The following is a 26,650-nucleotide window of genomic DNA, read 5'->3' on the forward strand; positions in this document are numbered from 1 at the left end:
ACACACCATTGTCAACAATGGACAGATCTTTGAAGCAAAGAAACACCAAAGATATTGAGCATTAAACAACACTCTGGATCAAATGGACTTAAATAATATATATAGAACTTTCCACCCCAAAGAAGCAAAATATACATTCTTTTCAAATGCACATGGAATATTTTCAAAGATAGACCACATGGTAGGACACAAAACAAGCCTCAACAAATTCAAGAAAATTGAAATTTTGTCAAGCATCTTCTCAGATCACAATGGATTAAAATTGGAAATCAACCTCAAGAAAAAACTCAAAAACACCCAAAGTCATAGAGAATGAATAACATGCTATTACATAATGAATGGGTTAACAATGACATCAGAGAAGAAATCAAAAATTTCTGGAAATGAATGGTAATGAACACACAACAACCCAAAACCTATGGGATACAGTGAAAGCAGTCCTGAGAGAAAAGTTCATAGCAATACAGGTCTACATAAATAGGATAGAAGAATCTCTAATAAAGAATTTAACCCTACAGTTATAAGAACTAGAACAACAAAAACAAAGTCTAGAGCAAGTAGAAGGAAGGAAATCCTCAAGATAAGAGCAGAATTAATTGACATAGAGACTAAACAAACAATTCAAAAGATCAACAAAAGTAGGAGCTGGTTCTTTGAAAAGATAAACAAAATTCACAAGCCTATAACTAGGCTCTTCAACAAAAAAAGAGAGAGGACCCAAATAAATAAAATCAGAAGTGGAAGAGGAGAAATCACAACTGATATCACAGAAATACAAAGGATTGTAAGAAATTATTACAAACAACTGTATGGCAAGAAATGTGACAACCTAGATGAAATGGACAAATTTCTGAAAACATATAATCTTCCAAAACTGAGTCAAGAAGAAGCAGAAAGCCTGAACAGACCAATAACAAATAGTGAAATAGAAGCAATAATCAAAAAACTTCCAGCACACAAAAGCCCTGGACTGGATGGCTTCACAGGTGAATTTTATAAAACATTTAAAAAAGAACTAACTCCTATTCTCCTCAGACTAGTCCAAAAAATCCAAGAAGAGGGAAGACTCCGAAACTTGTTCTATAAAGCCAGTATCACCCTAATTCCAAAACTAGGTCAAGACACAACAAAGAAAGAAAACTACAGGCCAATGTTGCTGTTGAATATAGATGCTAAAATCTCAACAGAATATTAGCAAATGGGATCCAGCAACACATTAGAAAGATTATATACCACGATCAAGTGGGATTCATCCCAGGGATGCTAGGATGGTTTAATATTTGCACATCTATAAACGTAATACACCACATAAACAAGATGAAAGACAAAAACCACATATCAATAGAAGCAGAAAAAGCATTTGATAAAGTACAACACCCATTTATGATGAAAACACTCAGCAAAATGGAAATAGAGGAAGCATACCTCAACATAATAAAGGCCATATATGAGAAACCTGAAGCCAACATCACACTCAATAGGCAAAAACTGAGAGCATTCCCCCTGAGGTCAGAAACAGGACAAGGATGTCCACTCTCTCCTCACTCCTATTTAACATAGTCTTGGAAGTTCTAGCCACAGCAGTCAGACAAGAAAGAGAAATAAAAGGCATCCAAATTGGAAAAGAGGAAGTAAAACTGTCATTATTTGCAGACGATGTGATAGTATACATAGAAAATCCTATAGACTCCACAAAAAAACTACTTGAACTAATAAGTGAATTTGGTAAAATAGCAGGGTAGAAAGTCAATATTCAGAAATCAAAGACATTTTTCTACACCAACAATAAAATTTCAAAGATAGGAAGTAGAAGAAAAATCCCATTTACCATAGCAACAAGAAAAATAAAGTACCTGGGAATAAACTTAACCAAGGAGGTAAAAGACCTGTACTCAGAAAACTACATAACACTGAAGAAAGAAATTTAAAAAGATACAAACAAATGGAAGCATATACCATGTTCATTGATGGGAAGAATCAACATCATTAAAATGTCTATACTACCTAAAGCAATTTATAGATTCAACGCAATCTTTATTAAAACACCAATGACATATTCCACAGAGCTAGAACAAACACTTCAAAAATTTATATGGAACCAAAACAGAGCCCAAATAGCCATAGCAATCTTGAGGAAGAAGAACACAGTAGGAGGAATCACAATACCTGATATCAAAGTATACTACAAGGCCATGGTAACCAGAACAGCCTGGTACTGGCATAAGAACAGACATATAGATCAATGGAACAGAATAGAGAGCCCCAAAATAACCCCAGGTCTCTATGGTCAACTAATATTTGACAAAGGGGGAAGGAACATAAAATGGAGTGAGAAGAGCCTCTTCAACAAATGGTGTTGGGAGAACTGGACAGGGACATGCAAAAAAAAAATGAAACTAGATCACCAACTAACACCGTACACCAGAATAAACTCCAGTTGGATCACAGACTTAAATGTAAGCCGTGGCACTGTAAAAGTCCTAGAGGAAAACATAGTCGGGAATATTTCAGATATCCCACAGATCAACATTTTCACTGATATATCTCCTAAGGCAAGGGAAATAAAGGAAAGAATAAACAAATGGGACTACATCAAACTAAATAGTTTCTGTCCAGCAAAAGAAAACTTCAGCAAGATGAAAAGGGAACCAACCATATGGGAAAATATATTGCCAATGATACCACAGACAAGGGATTGATCTCTAAAATATATAAAGAACTTATATGACTCAACACCAAGAAGACAGACAGCCCACTTAAAAAATGGGCAAAGGACCTGAACAAACACTTCTCCAAGGAGGATATACGGAGAGCCCATAGACATATGAAAGAATGCTCAACATCACTAGCCATCAGATAGATGCAAATAAAAACCACAATAAGATACCTCCTCACATCAGTTAAAATGGCCATCATCAGCAAATCAACAAACAACTTGTGCTGACGAGGATGCAGAGAAAAGGGTACCGTGGTGCACTGCTGGTGGGAATGCAGACTGGTGAGCCACTATGGAAAACAGTTTGGAATTTCCTCAAAAAACTAAAAATGAAACTTCCTTTTGAACCAACAATTTCATTGCTAGGATTATATCTGAAAAATGCTGAAACACCAATTCAGGAGAAGCTATGCACCCCTATGTTCATAGCAGCACTATTTCCAGTAGCCACGTGCTGGAAACAACCTAAGCACCCATTTATAGATGAGTGGATCAAAAAATTGTGGTACATTTACACAATGGAGTACTATGTAGCAAAAGAAAGAAGGAACTTCTACCATTTGCAACAAAATGGATGGAACTAGAGAGTATTATGCTTAGCAAAATAAGCCAGGCAATGAAAGAAAAATACCTTATGCTATCACCTATTACAGGAGACTAATGAAGAATACAAACAAATGAGCAAAACTGAACCAGAGCTATGTAAACAAGAAGTAGACTAACATTGACAAGGGGGTAGGGAGAATCGAGGGAAAGGGATAAGAGGGGAAGAATCTAATCAAAGAACATGTATAAATGACCCATGGACATGGAAAACTGGGTGGGGACTGACTGGGGTAGAAGGGGGGCAGGGTGCAGGGAAACAATAGGGAAGAAAAGTGGGACAACTGTAATGGAAAAACAAACAAAAAATTTTTATTGGGGGAAAAATATAATGAATGGAAATGCAATTTTAGTGAATATTAGAAAGACAAGGATTTTCCTTCACACTCTATATTTTTCTCCCTATCTGATTCCTCCAGAATTTCGTATTCTGAAGAAGTAAGTAATGACATAATGTTCTTTGCATAAAATTAATAAGACCAGTGTTAATAGAGGTTTATTTGACCAAGACTTTGCCTGGAATGTCATGCCTAAAGGAGACATATTTGGGCTCTGGTTGTTACCAAAAAGCCCTGAGAATCTAGGATTTACTTTCAAAGGTAATAAAAGCTCACAAGAAAAAAGGCCTGGTACCTTGGTTGGTTATGTGGTCCATGGCAATCTTTCCAGGGAAGAAATGAAGGTTGTTTTTCTGAAAAATGGCTAGAAGGGATCTTGAGGCACAATGGAAAACCTGAAGTACTTGGAAAAGACAGGTGTGTACAGGCAAGGCTAAATGCCAGGTATGTGGCTCAGCTTCTGTGCCCTGAAGGGCAGTGTGAAGGTCACCCTAAATGTACCTTGGGTAAGTTCCAGCAAAGCAGAACTAAAGTTCATAAGTGATAATTTGCTGCTCTTATTGTGTTTATGCAAATGAACAGAATAAATTAAAAATGGACTTAATGCAGTCCCTTTAATGACAAGGAGGGTAATCTTAAGGAGAAAAATTGTTATTCAAGGAAAATCACAATGCTCAGTGGTAGATTATAAAGTGGTGTAGCTAACCGTCTTTAAAGTTTCTTTTCATTTAAAGTTTGTTTTCATTTGAAAGTTAAACTATGTCTGTGGTATCATCAAAGATGTTTAATTTACGGGCAAGAAGAATGTGAAATACCTTGCAACTGGATATCTTTCCAATAAGACAGTCTCACAGATTTAGAGACTGGTTTGTGGGTTATGTTGCATAAATTAACATGTGTTTTCTGTTTTCAAAGGGCATAAGCCTATGATCTCATTACCTGAGTGATCGTCTATACATATAGGCCTCACTTAATCCTGTTTGCATCGTTGCCTCCTGAGACTCAATGGTTTGGCTGAACTAATGGCTGGGTTGGTGAAGAATGGTGTGGTCTGTGGGCTTCACTTTAAAACTGGTTTCTCTTTTCTATCCTAATGGGTTGGACAGAAAGGGTCCAGAGGTCTGAGGGGAGGGGAAACCTAAAATATTTTTCTCAGCCCAAACTAAGTATGATGGGCAAAAGAGTTTTGGACAGGTGAGACATGCCTGGCACACCTTCCTCCAAAGAATCCCATTTTTTTCCCTAATGTGGGACATTGAAAATTAATCCCTGCCTTTTGTCATCTAGTGGTTATGGATTGAATGATGTCCTTTAATCCTGTTGCCAAATCTGTTGCCCCCAGAACACAACAAGGATGCCAGCCTGTTAAACCAAGCATGCCATGGTCTGGGGACAGCCAACTGACCTGGAGTCTGCAAGATCCTTCCCCATGTGGGAAGACCACTTTCCCCTCCACACCCCCACTCTTATTAAGGATTTCTGGACCCAAGGGTAGGTAGGACGACAACCATGTCCAGCTTGAAGCAGCTAGAGGAGCTCGAGACCTTTGCCTGTTGTCCTTATAAGATTATAAATGGTTTTAAGTCTGAGGGGGGGGGGATTGTTATTTTTTATTGTTAAAAAATTTAGTTAATTAATTATTTATTTAAAAAAAATGAATAATATAGGAAAGGGTGAATCCAGGAAACTTGTATGTATGACCCATGGGCATGGACTTGCGGGGGAGTGGGGTGTTGCTTGGGGAAGGGTGGTGCTGGGCAGAGGAGAGCAAAGGGAAAAAAACTGGAATTATTGCAACAATATAATCAATAAAATATACTATAGAAAATCAATAGTGAGCTCCTTTTATGCATATCTAAACAACAATACCTCTCTTGGGAAATGTAATGAAAATCAATATTAAAATAAAGAAAAAATTCAGTGATTGATGTCTTCGAATTTTTCAAAATCAGAATTTTCCAGATTCAGAAACCCCTTAATTGAAGTCTCTCTTCTGTTCAAGTTTCCCTTCATCAATTTTAATGACAATAAATGCTTTCTATTATATTGAAAGCAAACTTTCTCTGATCCCTGGAGTGCAATAATCAAACCCTTATTTTTAGATTATGGGACGTTGATATTTTATCTAAAAAGAAAGGTTACATTTTCAGAAGCATATATTTATCCTTGCTGATCCTCTCTTCTCTCCTGGACCCCCAAGGATGGAGCTTCCAACTCCAATTCAAAAGCTGCACTTTTTATTTCGCTTTTGGAAGCTTTTGAATAAGATTTTACTTTTAAAAAGGTGTCTTCTTTATATCCTCCTTGGAGAATTGTCTATTCAAGTTCTTTACCCATTTTTAATTGGATTGTTTGTCTTCCTGGTTTTGAGGTCTTTATATATTTTTGAGATTAAACCATTGTCTAGTGTATCATTGGAAAATGTGTTCTCTCATATGATTGGTTCCCTTTTCATTTTGATGCTGGTTTCTTTAACTGTGCAGAAGCTTTTTAATTTGATGTAGTCCCAGTTGTTTATTTTTTCCCTTTATTTCCCCTGCCGTAGGAGATACATCAGCAAAAATATTGCTATGTGGGACATCTGAAATTTTACTGCCCATTTTTTCCACTAAGATCACAACTTATATTTAAGTCTTTTATCCATTTTGAGTTTATTCTGGTGTATGGTATAAGTTGGTGGTTTAACTTCTTTTTTTTTTGCATATACCAGTCCAGTTTTCCCAGCATCATTTATTGAAGAGATTGTTTTTACTCCATTGTATGTTTGTGCCCCCGTTGTCAAATATTAATTGGCCATAGAGACATGGGTTCACTTCTGAGTTCTCTATTCTGTCTATTTTTATACTGAGAATATACCCTAAGGACCCTGAAACACCAATTCAAAAGAATTTATGCACCCCTATATTTATAGCAGTACTATTTACATAGCCAAGATTTGGAAATAGCCAAAGTGCCCATCAGTAGATGAGTGGATTAAAAACTGTAATTTATTTACACAATGAAATACTACATAGCAGAAAAAAGGAATTCCTACCTTTTGTGACAGCATGGATGGAATTGGAGAGTACTATGCTAAGTGAAATAAGTCAGTTGGTGAAAGACAAATGCCACATGATCTCACTTATAAGTGGACTCTAATAAACAAAATAAACTAGTAAGCAAAATAGAACCAGAGGCATAGAATCATGGAAGAGACTGACAGCTATAAGAAGGGAGGACAGACGTGGGGACTGATTGAAAGTAGATGAAGGTATTAGTCAAAGAACATATAAGGACCCATGGACACGGACAATGGTATGGGGATAGACTGTGGGAGTAGGGAATGGCTTGGGGCGGGGGGCAAAGGTGGGAAATTAGGACAACTGTAATAGCATAAACAATAAAAAGAAATAAAAATGATCGCCCCTCCCAAAAGAAAATAATGCTCGACTAAATAGTTTTGAACTCTTACTTTTGGGTTTTCTGATTATTCCTGTAAGACTGATTCTTAAGTGATAAACCAGTGCAAAATGCATAAACATTTGCTTTATTAAAATGTTTAAAAATATGAGAAAAAGTTAAAAATAAAATAAAATCTACCTTCTTGTTGATAGAAATGAGCCCACTTAGTCCTTGCATCTTGGATTCTAAATATCATTTTCCACTAAAAGGATCAGAGCTCATTAAAAAAAGAAAGACTGATTCTAGGGCTGAAGGAGTGAAAGCCCAAGGTGACCTGTGATCCTGTGCACTCTCGTAGTACCAGAAAATAAGGAGTGCTCAAATACTAATAGGTTCATGTCCAAAATATATACTAATCAACTTGAAGGGGCCCACATTGGCCCAATTAAAATTTTAAAAATATCTATGGGTCCATGGTGGTATTTAACACGAAGAAAGGGAGAGAAAAATGTGTGTTAGGTGGGGTGGAAAGCCATCCTTTACAGACGCATGCCAGCTAATAAAAGTGGAATGGTATATAGTATTAGTAAAATGGTATTTTACAATCCTCAATAAGATTCAAGGTGAAGACCATGGACGCTAAAATCATGTTGAGGAAGAGCAGATTGACCAGTACCAAAATATCAATCCACCTTTTAATCACTAATTCCAAAAAGAAAAATAGACCTTTATGATAAAATGATCTGGTAGCTGCTACCTTAACCAAGGGATCAAACTGGGCATTATTTACAGCAGGGCAGCCTGATGGCATGTGCCTACAGCAGCATGCAACATTGATTATAAAACACCACCTAGGAAGTGTTCTTGTCAGAAATGTTTTTCTGAATCTAACCAAGCCTCCAGAAAGTTCTCTGTAGGAAAAAGAGGAGAAATAAGAAAAGGTTAAATGATGCACAGAAAACAATCAGAAAAACCCAGCGTGGGGGACATTCTATAAAAAAACTGGCCTGACTTTTCAAAATCTCAATGTCACTTAAAAAATTTCTAAATTAAAAAAGACTAAAATCCCATAACAACCAAACACAATGTATGGACCTTAATCGAATTCTGTTTTAAAAATCAACATCTATAGCCCTGGCTGGGTGGCTCATTTGGTTGGAGCAACATCCTGTACAACAAAAGGTTGCAGGTTTGATTCCCTGTCAGGGCATGTACCTAGGCTGTTGTTCCATCCTCAGTCAGGGCACTTGTAAGAGGCAACTTATTGATGTTTTTCTCTCAAATCGATAAACAAATATATTCTCAGCTAAGAATTTAAAAAAAATTTAAATAAAAATAAAATTGCTATAAAACATATTGTAGGATAATTGGGACCTATGAATATGACTAAATATCAGAGGATTATTGTCAATTTCCTTAGGTATAATAATGGCATTCCCTGGCTGGTTTGGCTCAGTGGATTGAGCGTCGGCCTGCGAGCTAAGTGTCGCTGGTTCGATCTTCCAGTCAGGGCACATCAGAGAAGGAAAACTCTGACTCCAAAAAACCTCCGCTGCCTTGCGGCATACCTCTTCAGGGGAAAGGCTAAGGGAGTAAACCCCGACAGAAAATCCGGAGCCGGAGTCCCTAAGGCGGTTCGACATTGTAGTCAACACCGGCAACTCCTGCGGCGCACCTGAAGCCAAGCTGTATTGACTCCGTCTTTCCCTTGGATCCTTCAGCTGCGAAGAGAGGGGGGGTCTGCTGCATGGGCAACAGCAGACCCTCCATATCACCGTGCCCAGGCTCTGTAGCTTCAGCTCCACTGGAGAGGACACTCCAGCTTCATCGCAAGATGTCGATTCAACACGGGAGGAGACAGATACCGTGTCACTCCCGAGTCGGACTGCACAGCCATTCTCGGCGGTGCAGATAGACTCTTAAGAAGCTACACCATCGTCTCTCGAGACGGACGGCTGCCGACGACGAATAATGGCATTGAGATTTGGGGGGAAATGTCCTGAGTCTTAGGAAATACATATGTCCAAGTATTTAGGAGTTAAGTATCATACTCTTTGCAACTTATTTTTAAAATGGTTCATTAAGATAGAAGAAAGAGCTCTGGCCAGTTGGCTTGGTTGGATGAAGTGTCATCCCATACACCAAAAGGATGTGGGTTCAATCCCTAGTCAGGGCACAAACCTAGGTTGAGGGTTCGATCCCCAGTTGGGGCACATGTGGAAGGCAACGAATCAATGTTCCTCTCTCACATCAATGTTTTTCTCTCTCTTTCTTTTCCTTTCTGTCCCTTCCTCTCCCTCTAAAATCAATATCCTTGGGTGAGGATTAAAAAAAAAATAGAAAAGAAGAAGGAGGGATACTGGGAGAGAGGAAGTAACAGCTTTGGCTAAATGTTAAGAACTATTGAATCTGAGTGGAGGGCATATAAGGCGCTATTATAGCATCCTTTCAATGTTTTTATTGTTACCAGTGGAGTTCTCCAGGAAGCCAACTCTGAGATGGAGATTAGCATGGAGGAGGCTTATTAGGGAATGTTCCCAGGATCGGTTCTGTGAGGGGGAGGAAAGGAAGTGGGATGAAGCAGAGAATGATGCTAGACTGTGATCCTATGGGAGGTTTGGAGCAAGGGTGGCCCTTCCTAGTTGTTCCCTGTTAGGGTGAGCAGGCAGGGCCCTTATTCCCTCTGCTCCATACCCTGGGCATCAAACAGTCATTGCATATAGGCTGCCTGGGAAGTGAGCATTACCTTGGCCAAGGCAGTGGTGACAACACCCAGCAGCTGGGAGAATAAGCCCTTCAGTCTAATGGGGGGGGGGGGGTCTGTGCATGTACTAATATAAAAGGGGGTTGCTTTGCTCTGAAAACATGTGATAACTACTGACCAACACTCATTTCATTGTTATTAAGAACTTCAAGTAGAACAACTGACATCTCCACTTTAGAGATGAGGAAATTGAAGTAAGTGTGGTAGGGCAAGAATTCAGATGTAGGCTTTTAACCACTGCTCTGTATCAGCCCTCTCCACCCCTTTCTTCAGAGTTTCTGCTATTCCTGCCTATTCCATCTGTCTTATTGCCCCATTTACTTAAGAAGGAGGGTTCTCATCCAGTGGCCAGTTCCATTGACAATAATTTTATATTTTTGTCCACAGAAATCATTTTCCTCCCCATTCCAAGCCTGCCCTCATCTCACTTAATAGAGAAGGAATACAAGGGTATTATTTTAGCCTCCATATATCCTTCATTTCAGAAAGGCCCTTTCCTTAGATTGAGGAGGGAAGGAGTGAGTAGCCAACAGAGGTGTTTTTAAACACTGAGTGTCATTGGCACATAATAGAAACTTGAGATATGCTTCTCAGATAGTTGAATAAATGAAGCTTTAGTTGGATGCAGTAGGGAATCCTGTATTTTAAAGGAGCTCTACAGCAAAACTTTTTGCTTGTCTTTCTTGAACAACATTGTTCTCACCTCATGATTCCATAATGGTTCAGTTATATGTGTGTGGGGGGGGGCAGTGTGTAAAGTGAGAAGTAGAAAGCTCTCTCTCGTTCTATGTTACAAAGAGTTAGGAGGGACCCCAAACATGGTCACTTGAGCCTCAAAACATTAAGAATCCAATAGTATAGCTTGTTCCATCCACACAGGTGCTATTTTTGTCCCCATTGTGTTCACACGTCTCCAGAATGAATAATGAGACTAGGACATGTTTCTATGTAGCCACCTGGAACATCACTCCCCTCTGACCCTGTGGTTAACCCTGAGTCTGACTGATCAAGCCTCATTCCTTTCTCCAAGTTCCTAGTATTGCTCTTAAATTTAGCTTCTGGGGAAAGTCCAGCCACACATGGATGTGTACTCCCAGACAATTGCATCTGAACCCCAATTATAGATATAGTTGATATTTTTATTTTATTTTCCCCCAAATGATTCCATTTCTCAAATGTATTAGTAAATCCCAAATGACTCTATTTCTCATATGTATTAGTAAATGCACTAGAGGGCATGGAAAAGAGCATCATCATTGTATAGATTGTGTGTATATGCAATTACATATGCAATTCCAGACATGGAAAAAGATTCAATTACCTCTTGTGTCACCTTTATGAAGTCTTCCAATTCCCCTAAGTAGGTGGAACAGCTCTGCCTTATAGGTTCCCTCAGAGTATAGTTACATTTCTGTTATAACTCAAAATTTTAGTACAATTTACCTATACATATGTTTGTCTTCCCTGAGATGGCCTATGAGCAAAAACTCTTATGGTTTCTTATTCTTTGTATTCTAAGTTCCCAGTACACAGTAGGTGTACAAAACTGCTGTATGTGTTAATGAAAGAATGGATGCCAACCAACTGTATTATTTGGGGATGACTCAATCCAGCAGGACATTTGAGTGTGGAAAATGGCTCATATATGTTCTTATTTCCTGCCTAGACAAACATACCCAGTACAAGTCCTTCCAGGAAGTTTTGTTCTTTTCAGAATAGAAATTCTTTAATTTTTTTAAAAAAGTCTCCCATCTATTTTATACAGAGACCACTAAGAACTTCATAACTGTTTAATGTTAATCATCAATTTTATTCATGGCCCAGTTTTTAAAAATTGCTGTCCTACCATGCTCTCACAAAATGTAAGATTCCCTTAAGCCTGTCAGAGAAAGACAAATATCATATGCTTTCACTTATATGTGGAATCTAATTAACAAGATAAACAAATAAACATAATAGAAACATAGATACAGAGAACAGACTGAGAGCTGTCAGAGGGGAGGCGAGTGCAGGGATGGGTGAAAAAGGTGAAAGGATTAAGAAAAAAAAACTGTCATAGACACAGACAACAATATAGTGATTACCAGAGGGAAAAGGGATGGGGAGAGGTTGTAGAGGGGAAAGGGGGGTAAATTGGAATGGAAGAAGACTTAACTTTGGAATTATACAAAGAATCAAAGAAGCAAGGAATGTAACTTGGTGTTAAAGCAGTCATGATCCCAGTAATTTCTCTCCACAGTCATTGATTGCACTGTCAGCAGCTATATAATTTTATTAACCAATGTCACTCCAATAAATTCAATAAAAATTAAAAACAAAATAAAACAAAAAATTGCTTTCCTTTACTATCCTTTGAGTCTGTGTGATTTTAAATGCACTCATTTTAGTTTGTCAGCTCTTTAGAGAGAGGACTAGTCAATCTTTGTGATATACTCTTATAATTCCAACATGCAGCCATATTTAATCAACATTAAATTCTAAGTAGCTATAGCTGTCAGCTTAGAAAACTGCATAGGGAACAGCTTTTAGCTAATGAACAGACAGCTCAGGGATCAGTATTATCTATGTGACATTATCTACAGCTGTGTGTCCAAACACCTGGCATAGTAAGTATTTGGTGGAGTTGGTCTTTGTAGTAAAGGAGATCAATTGTTGGTTCACAAATGGTTTTGTCTGATAGCTTTCAATTTCAGCAATGTGCACCAGATTTTTGCTGCACATGCAGCCCTTTCCCTCTCTCCCCACCCCCCAGGACTCTTGCTTTCCCCTGCTATCTTTCTCTCTGGCTGTGGCACCAAGTTCTCTTGTGGGCTTCTCTCAATACCTTGCTCCATGGTACCAGGAGGAGGAAAGAGCAGCTTCAACTTGAGAGAAGATGTGAATCAAAGGAAGTTGATTCCTAAGTAGTGATGGGAAGAAAGGATTAGGGGCATGGAGAGGAAAAATAGATAGATAGAATTAATACTATATTGAGTGCTTACCATGTACCAGGTATGATGTCACATTACATGTATTATTTCATTTAATATTCTAAATAACCCCATATATTGTGTTCAGTTTAAAGATAAGATAATGAGGTTCCAGGTTCCATGGTTATGTAACTAGAATGTGACTGAACTCAAGCCAGCCATCTCCAATACTAAGTCCACATGCTTTCCAAGATACCAGGCTGTGACCCTGGAATATTCTGATGGTTTGATTTCCACCAGCCTCAAATAAATTCACTGAATGAAACATTTTGAGTTTTATTCAAGTATTTAATTTATTGAAAACAGACAATCACTAATCTTCATATAACATTCTATATTAATAAATTACACAATCTATACTGGAAGAAAGTAGGCAATCATATCTCTAAGTAAGATATCTATGTTCTCTTTTAGCTTAAATTTGGTGGGGAAGAATATCTTTCCTTTAACCCCATACCTGGCCAAAGTCTTAGTTAGGAATAACTTGGTTACAAGTTTTAAAAAATCCCCTCACTCAAACTTGTTCAGACTAAAGGGACTTGTTAGAAAGAGACAGAGGTGTCTTATAGAACCCACAGTCAGAAAGTACCATCAGTCCTCATAAGCAACTGGAGATGAGAATTGAAGAATCAATAGGAAGTAAAGAAATACTCTCTCTTGTTCTCTTTTTCTTACTCTCTCTACATATTTGCTTTATTCTTTGCCCTCTCCATGACTCTGACCTTTTCTGTTTGGGCAAGTACATGAGCCCCCACCTCAGCTGTACATCACTTCTCAGTTCAAACACCTCACTCAGTCTCTAAGTCCCAATTCAAAATTTTCAGAAGATAGAATCTGATTGGCCACTTTGAATCACGTTTAGTGCAGATCAATCATTGGTGACCACAGGGATAGATGACTTGCTTCAATGATCTCTGCTTTTTGAGAAAGAGATTTGGACAGGTTCTGAACAGGGTGTGGGAATATGGAAGGCATGATTAAAAGAGGAAATAAATGTATCTCTGGTATAGTATGAAATATAGCAAAGCCTATGTGTACCATCAGTGAAAATTGAAGAGCCCCAGACCCACAATGGACTGAAAAGAAGATCCTTACTAGGACAGACGCTGACATTGCAATCAATAACTGTGGACAGAAATTACTGGAATCGTGACTGTTTTAACACCAACTTGTGTTTCTTGCCTCTTTGATTCTTTGATTCCATCTCTTTCTTTCAAAATTTAATCTATTGTATAATAACAAAATTCTGAAAAGAACCTAAATGTATATCAATGGTGGATCAAATTCTGGGACAGGCATTTTATAGAACATTATGCATCTATTAATAGGAATAAATTGGTTCAATATGGATTAAACTGAGAAATACTTAGGATTTTATTAAATTAGAAAATATTGTAGTCTGTTCTCTGTCTCTATGAGACTGTTTCTTCTTTGTTAGTTTATTTTGTTCATTAGATTCTACATATAAGTGAAATCATATGGTACTTGTCTATCTCTGACTGGCTTACTTCACTTAGAGACTGACAGCTCTCAGAGAGGAGGGGTTTGGGGGGGCTAGATGAAAAAGGTAAAGGTATTAAACAAAAGAAAAACAAAACAAAACAAAAAACTCATAGACAGACAACAGTAGGATGATTACCAGGAGAAAGGGGGTGGGGTGAAAGGAGGTAGAAGAGAGTAAAGAGGACATAAATAAAATTTTTAAAAATATATTATAAACTAATGTATATCATATCCTGTTCTGTAAAATAGCTAACTAAATAAATAGTAACAACAACAACAAAGTAAAGTTTTAGACAGCTATCTATGTGTAGATACATGTATATGAGTATGGATATATAAACCTGTTGACATTGATTACTTTAGAGGTGGGAGAAGTGGGATTAGAGAGGGGAAAGAGTAAACCATGTTTCTTTATATACCTCTGAGTGACTTAACTTATTAGAAAACCCACATGTTATATTAGTAAGAGACTCAATGAAAAGGAAAAAATACATTATTAAATTAGAAAGGTTTTTAAAATCTTATATTTAAAAGCCCAACTCAAATACTACCATTTCTGACCTTTCCTGTTCCCATATACAGATGGTCTCCCTGTGTAAATTCCCACAGAACATGGACCTTTCTCATAATTCTGATATTCTGTCTAGAATGACAAATGTTGATTACTTCTCTTATCCTTATAGTTACACTACATTTCCAACATAGACCCATTTTTGGGCCCTCCCTACCTTAACATCTAAAATGGTGTTTTATACAGAAGAGGTACCTATTAAATCTTCATTGAATAGGATTAGCTCAATACTCTGAAATTCTTCCAACATGTCTTGCATGTTGTTTTAAAAAAGGTAGACTTTCTCTAAGAATTTGCCTTAGCCTGTAATTTCAGCAATCCCTATTGACATTTTTCTAGTACAATGGCATATTATTTTCTAACCATTTCTAGCCAATTTATATTTTGGTTCATAATTTGAGGGCAACTCAAATGAGTAATTTTTTTTTAATATTGTGAGCTGATAACTCAGGGAACTCCAAGCAGTCATATGTCTTTAAAATTAATTTGGGGCACCCTAGCTGACCTTGGCGTACACAGTCCAGCAAGCCCAGAGCTTGAAAAACCAAAGTAGTGATTAACCCTGTCAGAGATGAAATGGCTAATGTCATACTCCTCCAAATTATACCCAGGCTTGACCTGCTATTCTCCTTCTGAATGCACCTCATTACTGAAAAACCATCATTTAAGGGACAGATACTTAAACATTTAATAAATCTGTGATCAAAATCCAGGAACATAATTAAACCTTTGATGAAAGTGGAAGAGAATAGGAGCAGAAACAGGTAGAAGATAGAGAACAAAGGGAAGATGTTTGTGTTAACTCTGTGGTCAGGATTTCTGACCCTTTAAGTTGTCCTTTAGATCATGATACCACTTGGATCTGGTGACAGCACATTTATAAGGGACTAAAGTCCAATCTCAATGGACATTTAAGAAACTTCCAGGGAGTTAGACAAAGGCACTTTCAATAATGCTGGCAATTGAAGCTGACCTTGAGCTCACTCGTTGCCATACAGCAAGAATAATTGTCTCAATGCAATATAGACCCAATAAATGAAACACTATACCTCTAAAAATTACCAGAATAGAAAAGAGTTTGGGGTTAGAAATCAGAAAATGTATACCAAATGGGGTGAATAGCTAGATAATGTAGAGAAGGGCTGCAAGACATGATGAGAAAATAAAAGAACAGGGGTCAAGAGACCTGTTTCTGGTTCTTTCTCTGCCACTAATATCCTCATGTGACCTTGAACAGATCATTTCACCTCTTAAAAGTCTCAGATTCCTCATTTTAAAAATAATGGGAATTTAATTTTTTTCCCAAGAATATTATGCTAAGTGAAATAAGTCAGTTGATAAGAGAGAAATTCCATATGATCTCACCTATAAAAGGAATCTAAAGAACAAAAACAAACTAACGAGCACAATAGAACCAGAGGCATGGAAACAAGAAACAGACAGTGACCAGAGTGGATGGGGGAGGGGCATACTAGTGGAAAGAAGGGGAAGGGACTAGTCAAAGAGCATGTATGGATAACACATGGACAGGGACAATGGTGTGGGGATTGACTTGGGTGGCAGGTGGGTGGAGGAGAGCAACAGGGGAAAAATTTGACAGCTATAATAGAACAATAAAGTACTTCAAAAAAAAAAAAGAATCACCTGGGAATCTTGTTAAAATGCAGATTCTGATTTAGCAGATCTAGTGTAAGAGTTTATAAGCTAAGTCACATATAAAGACACATTGTCTACTCTTTCCCCACCCTAATTCCACTTCTCCCACCCCCAAAGTCATCAAACAAACTCCTGAGTGGTCCACAGACTACACCTTGAGAAGCAAGGAATTAAATGATCTCCAGATTCCACTTCAGCTCTAAATTTCTGATTCCTAAATCAGGATCTCTACCTTCTGGGATTCTGCCCTCCTCCAGTACCCCACGCTTCCCACCCTAGGTTGTTCTCTCTCTTCAGAGATTCAGTCTGCCTTCCTTCATGATTTAGCAGTGCCACAATTCCTGTGATCACCTAGGATTCTCCTACTCAACAAAATGAAGAAGAATGGAAATTAAGCAGCCAGTCTTTTCCCATCTTCTAAGTTTAGAGGCAAGCACATAGGCCCTTTTTGATTAAAGAGATTTTATTGCTAAGCATTTGAAAACCAGGCAAGGGGAAGTTCTAGACATTTTCTTCCAGTTTTATCAAAATGGGAATTACTGTGAATATATATGTCTGTTCTCCCTACAAAATTATATTTTCTCATTTCAAGAAAAACTCTTTGAAATTATAATTTTAATGACATTATAATATTCCATTGTAAGAATTCCATTATTTGCATAGCAATTGTTGTACAGTTAAGCAGTTGATTGTAATTTTAAATAATATTAGGATAAACATTGCCTTTACAGCTGTCATTTGTTATTTATGCCATACACTAGGCCATCTGCTTTATGTATATCATTTCAGTTAGTCCTCACAATTACCTTTCAAGTTGAGAATTATTATGAGCTCCATTTTACTGAGAAGGAAACAGACACAAAGAAGTCAAATGACTTACTCAGAATTATAGGGCTAGTCAATGGCAGAGGTGGAACTACACTCAGGCCTTTGTGATCCCAAAGCCAAACTCAAAACTATTGCATAACAGCATCTCTTTGTACATAACCCCCCAGGTGCTTCTCTGTTTATTTAATGAGGATAATTTTTTTTTCTCAAAGTGACATAGGTTCATAGAAACAATTTGAGCAATGCATGGATATAAAAGAAAAATCCATATTCTCTTTTCCTTCCTTCTATGATTCCCTCCCTTCTATGATTGAAGTATATTTCCATTCTATGCATTTTCTATGCAAAAATAGCATACGGGGAGGCAGGAATCATTTGTTTTTCACCACTATATTTCCAGTGACAAGCCCTGGCACAGAGCTAGGTAGGTCTTAAAAATATTTGTTAAAAGAATAAATAAGTAATTGAATACATTTATTTTAATAAAAACAGAGTCTAATCACACATATATCTCTGAAATTGTTCTTTTCACTTAGTAAATATCAAGCAACTTTCCAGGGCAAAAATATATATCTAACTCTTTTTTAAATATCTGTATAATATTCTATAATATAAGTATATAACAATTTATTAAGTCATTTCCCATAAATTGATATCCATGTCTATAGATTTTGGAAGTTACACTGATGCTGCATTATTTATCCACATGTACCTTTATATGTTGATGGTTTAATTTCTTTATGGCGGTTCCTATAATTAGGGTTATTGGCTCAAAAAGGATGTATATTTTAAATTTTAATATATAATGCCAGAAATTTTTCTAAAATGCTGAGCCAATTCACATTCAACAAAGCAGTATGTAAAAATGGCCATATATTACCACTTGATCAAACTTTTACATTGTTATCAATCTAGTGGGTAACAAACATCTTGGTGTTTTGATCTCCATTTTCTTTATTACTGGTAAAACTGAATGACCTTTAAGATTTTTCTTTCTTTCTTCTTTTTTTTCTGTGAATTGCAGGAAAATGCTCTAATTAAATTTGCCAAATTAAAGAATGTGAATATGTGAAAGGTGCTTGACACTTAGTCAAGCTGACCTTCAAAAGTGATGGAACAACTTACCCTTACTGTTTTGCCAAACTAGGTATTGTAGTGCTATAAAGAAAATATAATCAAGTGGAGTACATATAGAGGTTGTTCATAGAAATCCTGAAGCAGAGTATTTGTACTTGCAAAACCAGCTCAGAATAGCCCTATCCTGTTTAAGGAGATAGTGAGTTACTTTTTGGAGACAGCAGACCAAAACCACAAGTCATGCAGCTGAAGCATGTGCAGAGGAGAGAACTTTCATCTCTGGCTGCACATGGAACCAAAGGACCAGGGCACAACTAGAACTTGAACACCATAACACTTTCAGAAGCTAAGGGTCCATTGTCCGGCCAAGCTTCAAGGTCCTCCAGTTAAAAAACTGCTCCACCACCAGAGCTTTGCCTTCTGTTCCTGCAACCCCTTAAAAACTCACCTGAATCCTGGATCAGCAAGTTCAGGCTTTTAAGTATTAGCTTTCCATTCTCCTGGGTGGCACCGTTGATAATAAAATAGCCAGTCTTTCTCCACTGCAGTTCTCAATGTTTAGTGTTTGCCTCTGCTGGTGTCGGGTGGACCCACTCTTTCTATTCTGTAACAGAAGGTGTGATTTATGCTGAGATGAATCAGAGAGAGGTAACACCCAGACATTAGTATCAGGGGAGACTTTCTGGACAGAGATCAGGAAGTTAGAGATCAGTCCAAAAGAAGAAGGTGTTATGTTGCCCCACAACCTCCCCCAGAGAATTCTGGCAGCAGTTTGGAAGCCATCAACAATCCATGCATGACCCTCATAAATCTCACAGATCCACCTGCCACTCTCACAGATCCATGCACTGTGGATCTGATCAAAGTCAAGCACGCAGATTAAAATCCACTGTGCTTCTACATGCTGAAGTTCAGAGATCCTGTCCGAATTATAAGCACCTGGTATATCCCCAGCTAGATCAAGCTGGGAATCAGTGTGGTTGTTTAAGAAAACACTAGTTGGTGACCCCTCTGGATCTGTAATAAATAGATTTTTCTGAAGAAAGGACAGGGAGGTTGTCTGCAGGAGGATGAGTCAAAAAAGGAAAAATAAGAGAGGAATGGGTGTTTGGTTCTGACATGGATCCTGTTCCCTTTGGACCTCTGGGGTCCTGAAGGATTGTTCTTGAGGAGTGAGGCATTCTAGACTAAAGCCAGAGGATCTGCTTGTTTGAAAGGCTGTGGGTGCCTGGACTAAAGCAGGAAGGTTTCAAGTTGGGGCAAGCACTTCAGGTGAGAAGTCCAGCTCTCCTCCCTGACCCCCATGATCACTGAATCATTCACCTGAGGGCAGATTGCTGCTCTGAGAGCCAAGAACAGTGAGCACCCAAGGAGGCTATTTCTGAGAGAGTGTGTTCTCATGAAGGGTATTGGCAACAGAGCTGACTATACCCCTGAGAATTTGGGAATAATGGGAAGACTGCAGGAGGAGCTAGAGGCAATCAGGGTTTGGGCATTATTGTCAATGTAAACTCATTTGTACCTACACTTTTCTGAGGCTCAGAAATGATTTAATTACACAAGGAATGGTATATGATATCCTGCCTAAAGTTGAATAGTCAACAAGTGCTCATTGCCTTTAGAGTACATAGAACCCAAACCTCATTATAAACTAGGACACCCAGTCACTTTAGGTGAAGCCTTCCAGCCCAGGCTCAGAGAGCATCTTAGAATCCCACACCCTGTCCTGACCTGCTGTTCATGGTTCTGTGAAAAGCTCAAACTCAGAATCCAGATACATTGGTAAGAACTTCCAAGGAAGCCAGAGTCACTTGAATTGAATCAAATTTCCATCACACAGTGTTTGATATCAATTATCTATTGGACCATGAATGTGATAGATGTTTAATACTTATTAATTTGGTTTTGTTACAGAATGGGGGTGTTCAAAAACCCGCAGAGCTTGCAGCTGGGGGATGGGGAAAAGGAAGCAGCTTTTAAAATACCTTTGCATGCCTGGGGCTAGTGGCTAGTGTCTTTGTTATGCAAATAGCTTTGATATTTCCAAGGCCCAAGAAGATGGGAGGGGTCTTGGACCATGGGATGGTACTGAAAGAGCTTACAGAGCCTGCCTAAGGTTCTGTGAATGGTCAGAATTGCTTACCACACCCACTGCATCAGAGGAAGCAGTCATGGATTTAAAAAGCAGCTGCCCATTTTTAAGGGATGCATGGAGCAGGTAAACATGTTCTCTACAGTCTTCCCTGCTTGTCATTTGCAGCCTAGGTCTTAGAATGCTGCCTCTTGCCTTCTATGCATGTGTAGTTGTGTTGCTCAGTTCCCTCAGGGAAAGCTCCACCCCCACTCACAAGGGTGTGGTCTTACCCTCTGGCTTCCATCAAGCCTTTAAATCATATAAGAACATAGGTATCAGCCTTAGTACATTTGAGGCTAATCAGTCATAAGAAAGACCAAGTGTTTGTCATTGGCCAGGATACTATATTATAGGACCTATAATGTGTAAGGATCTCGATATACTTTATTTTGAAACTGCTGACAGCACTGCAAGGTAGGTGCTTTTAACCTCATTTTATAGATGTGGAAACTGCAGTCCAAAGAGGTTAAGTAATAAGCCCAAATTCACTCAAGCTGGAAAACAGTGAAGCTAAAATTTGATTTCAACTAATTCTGCTTATAAAACCTCTGTTCTTTTCACATGGCTAAGGGCAATGCCAGATGGGATTTAAAATAGCCATTGTCTCTCCCTACTGGTTACCAAATATTCTACTCTCTAAGTCCTTCTGCTGTGGATTCTACATTAACACTTCTACCATTAAACAATACAGTAGTTCCTTTTTATTCATGTTTTTTGCTTTATATGGTCAAAGTAAAAAAAATTAAATAAAAAATTATAGAAATAAACAATTTGTAAGTTTTAAATCATGCATCATTCTGAATTCTGTGATGAAATCTCCTGCTATCTTGCTCTGTCCTATCCTGGATGTGAAGCACCCCTTTGTCCAGCATCTCTACATTGTATATGCTACCCTCCTGTCAATCCTTAGTAGTTGTCTTGGTTTTCAGACTGGTTATGAGAGAGAGAGAGAGAGAGAGAGAGAAGGGAGATCACATACACATAACTTTCATTACAGTCGAATCGGCAGTGGTCCGTCTCGAGAGACGATGGTGTAGCTTCTTAAGAGTCTATCTGCACCACCGAGAATGGCTGTGCAGTCTGACTCGGGAGTGACACGGTATCTGTCTCCTCCCGTGTTGAATCGACATCTTGCGATGACGCTGGAGTGTCCTCTCCAGTGAAGCTGAAGCTACAGAGCCTGGGCAGGGTGATATGGAGGGTCTGCTGTTGCCCATGCAGCAGACCCCCCCTCTCTTCGCAGCTGAAGGGTCCAAGGGAAAGACGGAGTCAATACAGCTTGGCTTCAGGTGCGCCGCAGGAGTTGCCGGTGTTGACTACAACGTCAAACCGCCTTAGGGACTCTGGCTCCGGATTTTCTGTCGGGGTTTACTCTCTTAGCCTTTCCCCTGAAGAGGTATGCCGCAAGGCAGCGGAGGTTTTTTGGAATCAGAGTTTTCCTTCTCTGATGTGCCCTGACTGGAAGATCGAACCAGCGACACTTAGCTCGCAGGCCGACGCTCAATCCACTGAGCCAAACCAGCCAAGCTACACTACAGTATACATTACAGTATATTGTTATAATTGCTCTATTTTATTAGTTGTTAATCTCTTACTGTGCATAATTTATAAATTGAACTTTACCATAGATATGTATGTATAGGATACACATAGTCTATATAGGGTTTTGTACTATCCATGGTTTCAGGCTTCCACTGGGGGGTTTTGGAATGTATCCCCAGTGGATAAGGGGGCGGGGAGCACTGTATCTATCTCCCTGTCCCTGGTATAAATATTTACAGTCATAAACCTCCTTCTTCTCTTTTCTCCACTCCCTCTTTCATGCCCTCCTAATCCTTCTTTCTTCTCCTTTCCCTTGTTCTCCTTCATCTCCTAAATCTAAAACAATGGTTATGTTTTCCTAGCCATCTGTAAACCTTACTTATGAAAAGTGACTGGCAGTATGGTTAAGGGGTAAGTCCCTTGTCTTTTTATGAGAGGACTTGTGCTTTCCAAGGAGACCAATGTGGCTGCCACTGATCCCAGATTTCTGGTACAGGTTAATTTCTTTTAAAAATGTTAGAGTTCAAGGGCTGTGTCCTTATAAATACTGAAACTGTGAGCATAAGTTACAGGTCCTTGGAGAAGAAAAGTTGCCTAATTGGGTGGCCAGCTTCCAAAATTCTCCTTGGTAATCCTTCCTCATGACTGTTTCTCTTTTACAAAATAGTTTCCAGAAGAGTTTGGAATTTGCCTTCTGAGGTGTCAGAGTACCTATCACAAAGCATACTCCACTAACAAAATTATCTGAAACAAATTATTACTGGAAGCAGTGAGTTCAGGGCTTGTATCCAAATGCTGGGAATATGTTTATTAATGGTGGCCCTTTAAAGCACTGTAGGAGAACAACAGCTTTATACATCTATCAGAGTTTTGTATTGTTTTGTTTTCTTTTTAAATCAACTCCAGGACTATTTCTATAAGCAAAATAAAGCAAAGAACTGAAAAGAATTATCTGGATAATGCAGGTTAAAACATCTGCTATAGAAGTAGAAAAGAAGTGTTATAGCCTGCACAGGACTGGCTCTCAGTACAGATCAAATTCCAAGGTGATGGCTCAGATTTCCCCTACCCTGTTAAACTGGGATGGTCACTGCAAATCACTTAGCTCCTCTGTTAAACTGGAGCTCCTCCATAACTCTTCCTTTAACTCTGCCTACATAGACACCAATTCAGCTCCAAGGTCCAGAGAGTGCTTGGTAAATTTCATGGAAGAAAAGCGCCCTCCTCCTCTCAGGGTTTACAAGCCCTGCTCCAGAGCTTCTTTCTTTCACATCCTGGGAAGAGGAGGTTTCTGTCTTGATTTCTAGAGCATTTGCCACTAATTTGGGCCCATTGTGGTGGACCTAGCTCCTTTTGTTTCCAGTTGTGGCCCTGAAAGTTTTAGAAATGAGGAAGCAAGGAAGATATAAATGAAAATGTAAGGAAATTAGGTGGTTTGTAGGGATTATTATTATTAGTGATTCTCTGAGTATTAGCTCTAAACCAGAGGGTAACTTTCGGTTTTCTACTCAAGTATTTGTATACTCCTTGGCCATAAAGAAACTGTTATCCATTTGCCCAGCTATCCTCCAGTCTTCCTTGTCAAGTTACAAAAATATATGCTTTAGGAGAAAAAAACAATGCAAAAATGTTTGGATTGTAAGATAGTCCCACTGTAAAGGAAAATAGAACCAAACACAATTGAAGCCAGTAGAAATGAAATTTTATGTCTAATAACTAATCCCTAACTAATTAGATATATCAACAAGGTTGTCAGATATAATGTTAACACCCCAAAAATAAATTGCATTTCTCAATGGCAGCAAAATCCAACTACAAAATACAATCAGAAATTGGATAGCATTCACCACAGTAACAAAAATTATGAGGTATATAGTACTTAACAAAGAACAGCTAATGCTTCTATATTCTGTTAAGGGCTAGAAAAGAATTCTCATAAACTGAAGAGAGAGTTTAGTCTCTTGGAAGGGACAACTTAGTTTTGTAAAAAAAACATTTGATCCTTGCCAAAATTAATCTATAAATTAAATATAAATGTAATGTAATACCAATCAAAATTCCAGCTAGATTTTTTTGAGAGAGGGGATAAATTTATTTTAAAATGCATATGGAATAACATCAGAAGACAGCTTATGAGATCCCAACCTTTATCTCCCCTTCCCAACCCTAACAAAAAATATTTAACGACTACTCACAACTGAAAGTCACTCTGGGAGAGTTCCAGACTACAATTAAAAACTGCAGCAACCCAAATAGAGCACACAAATTGAGGCTGGCCACACGGAAAATCACGGAAAGCATTTCTATCAGGATTACTCCATTACCCAGCCCTGGCTGGTTTAGCTCAGTGGATTGAGCATCGGCCTGCGAGCTAAGTGTCGCTGGTTCGATCTTCCAGTCAGGGCACATCAGAGAAGGAAAACTCTGACTCCAAAAAACCTCCGCTGCCTTGCGGCATACCTCTTCAGGGGAAAGGCTAAGGGAGTAAACCCCGACAGAAAATCCGGAGCCGGAGTCCCTAAGGCGGTTTGACGTTGTAGTCAACACCGGCAACTCCTGCGGCGCACCTGAAGCCAAGCTGTATTGACTCCGTCTTTCCCTTGGACCCTTCAGCTGCGAAGAGAGGGGGGGTCTGCTGCATGGGCAACAGCAGACCCTCCATATCACCGTGCCCAGGCTCTGTAGCTTCAGCTTCACTGGAGAGGACACTCCAGCGTCATCACAAGATGTCGATTCAACACGGGAGGAGACAGATACCGTGTCACTCCCGAGTCGGACTGCACAACCATTCTCGGCGGTGCAGATAGACTCTTAAGAAGCTACACCATCGTCTCTCGAGACGGACGGCTGCCGACGACGACGACGACGACTCCATTACCCAACCTGATAGCTCAGCACAAAGAGAAATCCCCTCAGCTATGACCTATCACCTCAAGGGAAAAGGAGATCAGGAGGACCTCATCACCCTTGTCACCACCAGGGACACCTGTAACTTTTGCCAGTGAATATGTCTGAGTCTTTGCTGATTTTCAGTCTATGCTGCTGTACCCCCTGAAATAGGAGCATGCTCTCCCCCCACCATCACCATGGACACATGTGGCAAGGATGTCCACCGTTACACTACTTCTACTCAACATAGCACTGCAAGTCCTAGTCAGAGTAATTAGATAGGAAAAAGAAATAAAGGGTACCCAAATAGGGGTGGGGAAGAGGTGAAATTATCTGTTTGCAGATATCATAATATTATCTTTGGAATACCTAAAGAGTCCTCCAAAAAACTATTAGAATTTATAAAATTCAGTAAAGTTGCAGGGTATAAAATCAACATACAAAATGTCCTTTGCATTTCTATACATAAACAATGAGCTATACAAAAATGAAATTAAAAGAATTATTTCATTCAAAATAGCAACAAAAAGAATTAAAGTACTTAGAAATAAATTAAACCAAAGAGGTGAAAGACTTGTACACTGAAATTGTAAAATATTGATAAAGGAAATTAAAGAAGACATAAATAAATGAAAAATCATTTTGTATCCATAGACTGGAAAAATTAATATTGTGAAAATATCCACACTACCCAATGTGATCTACAGATACAATGCAATCCCTATCAAATTTTCAAAGGCATATTTACAGTAATAAAAAATAACTATCCTTACCATGAGAGAAGATAAAAGGTCAACGGATTTAGATGTTAGACCATCAAATGAATATCAGTTGGGGGAAATGAGGAAATAATGCAAGATGAGCGAGTTCTAGACCTCTGCTGTAAAACATGATGTCTGTAGTTAACATTGTATTGTGTACTGTACTAGAAAATCTGTTTAGAGGGTAGATCTCATGTTAAATTTTACTACAATTAAAAATTTTTAAAGCTATCTTAAAATTAATAAGGGACCACAAAGATCCCAAACAGCCAAAGCAATTTGATCAAGAAGAGCAAAGCTGGAGGCATCACACTTCCTGATTTCCAAATATATTAGCAAGCTACAGTAACCAAAGCAGTATGGTACTGGCATAAAAACAGATATATAGACCAATAGAGGACCCAGATATAAATTCATACATCTACAGTCAACTAATTTTTGACAAGGGTGCCAAGAACATACAATAGGAAAAGAATAGTATCTTCAATAAATGGTGCTGGACAAAATGGATATCTACATGAAGAATGAAATTGGAACCTTATCTCACAGCATACACAAAAATTTCCTCAAAATTGACTAAAGATTTAAATGTAATACCTGAAACCATAAAGCTAGAAGAAAACAGTTTCTTGATGTTGGTCTGTGAAATGATTTTTTAAATGACACTAAAAGAACAAGCAACAGAAGCAAAACTAGATAAGTGGGATTGTTTCAAAAAAAAGCATAGTACAGCATAGAGAAGGAAACAATCAACAAAATAAAGGCAATCTATGGAATGAGGGAAAATTGAAAACCATATACCTGATTAGGAATTAATATCCAAAAAATATAAGGAACACCTACAATTCAATAGCAAAAAACACATGCAGTACATGCATTGCTTAATGAATGAGAAATGTGTCATAGGCAATTTCATTG

This window comes from Furipterus horrens, unplaced genomic scaffold (genome assembly GCF_987537825.1).
Source record: "Furipterus horrens unplaced genomic scaffold, mFurHor1.1.pri manual_scaffold_2, whole genome shotgun sequence".
In the NCBI taxonomy this organism is placed as follows: Eukaryota; Metazoa; Chordata; class Mammalia; order Chiroptera; family Furipteridae; genus Furipterus; species Furipterus horrens.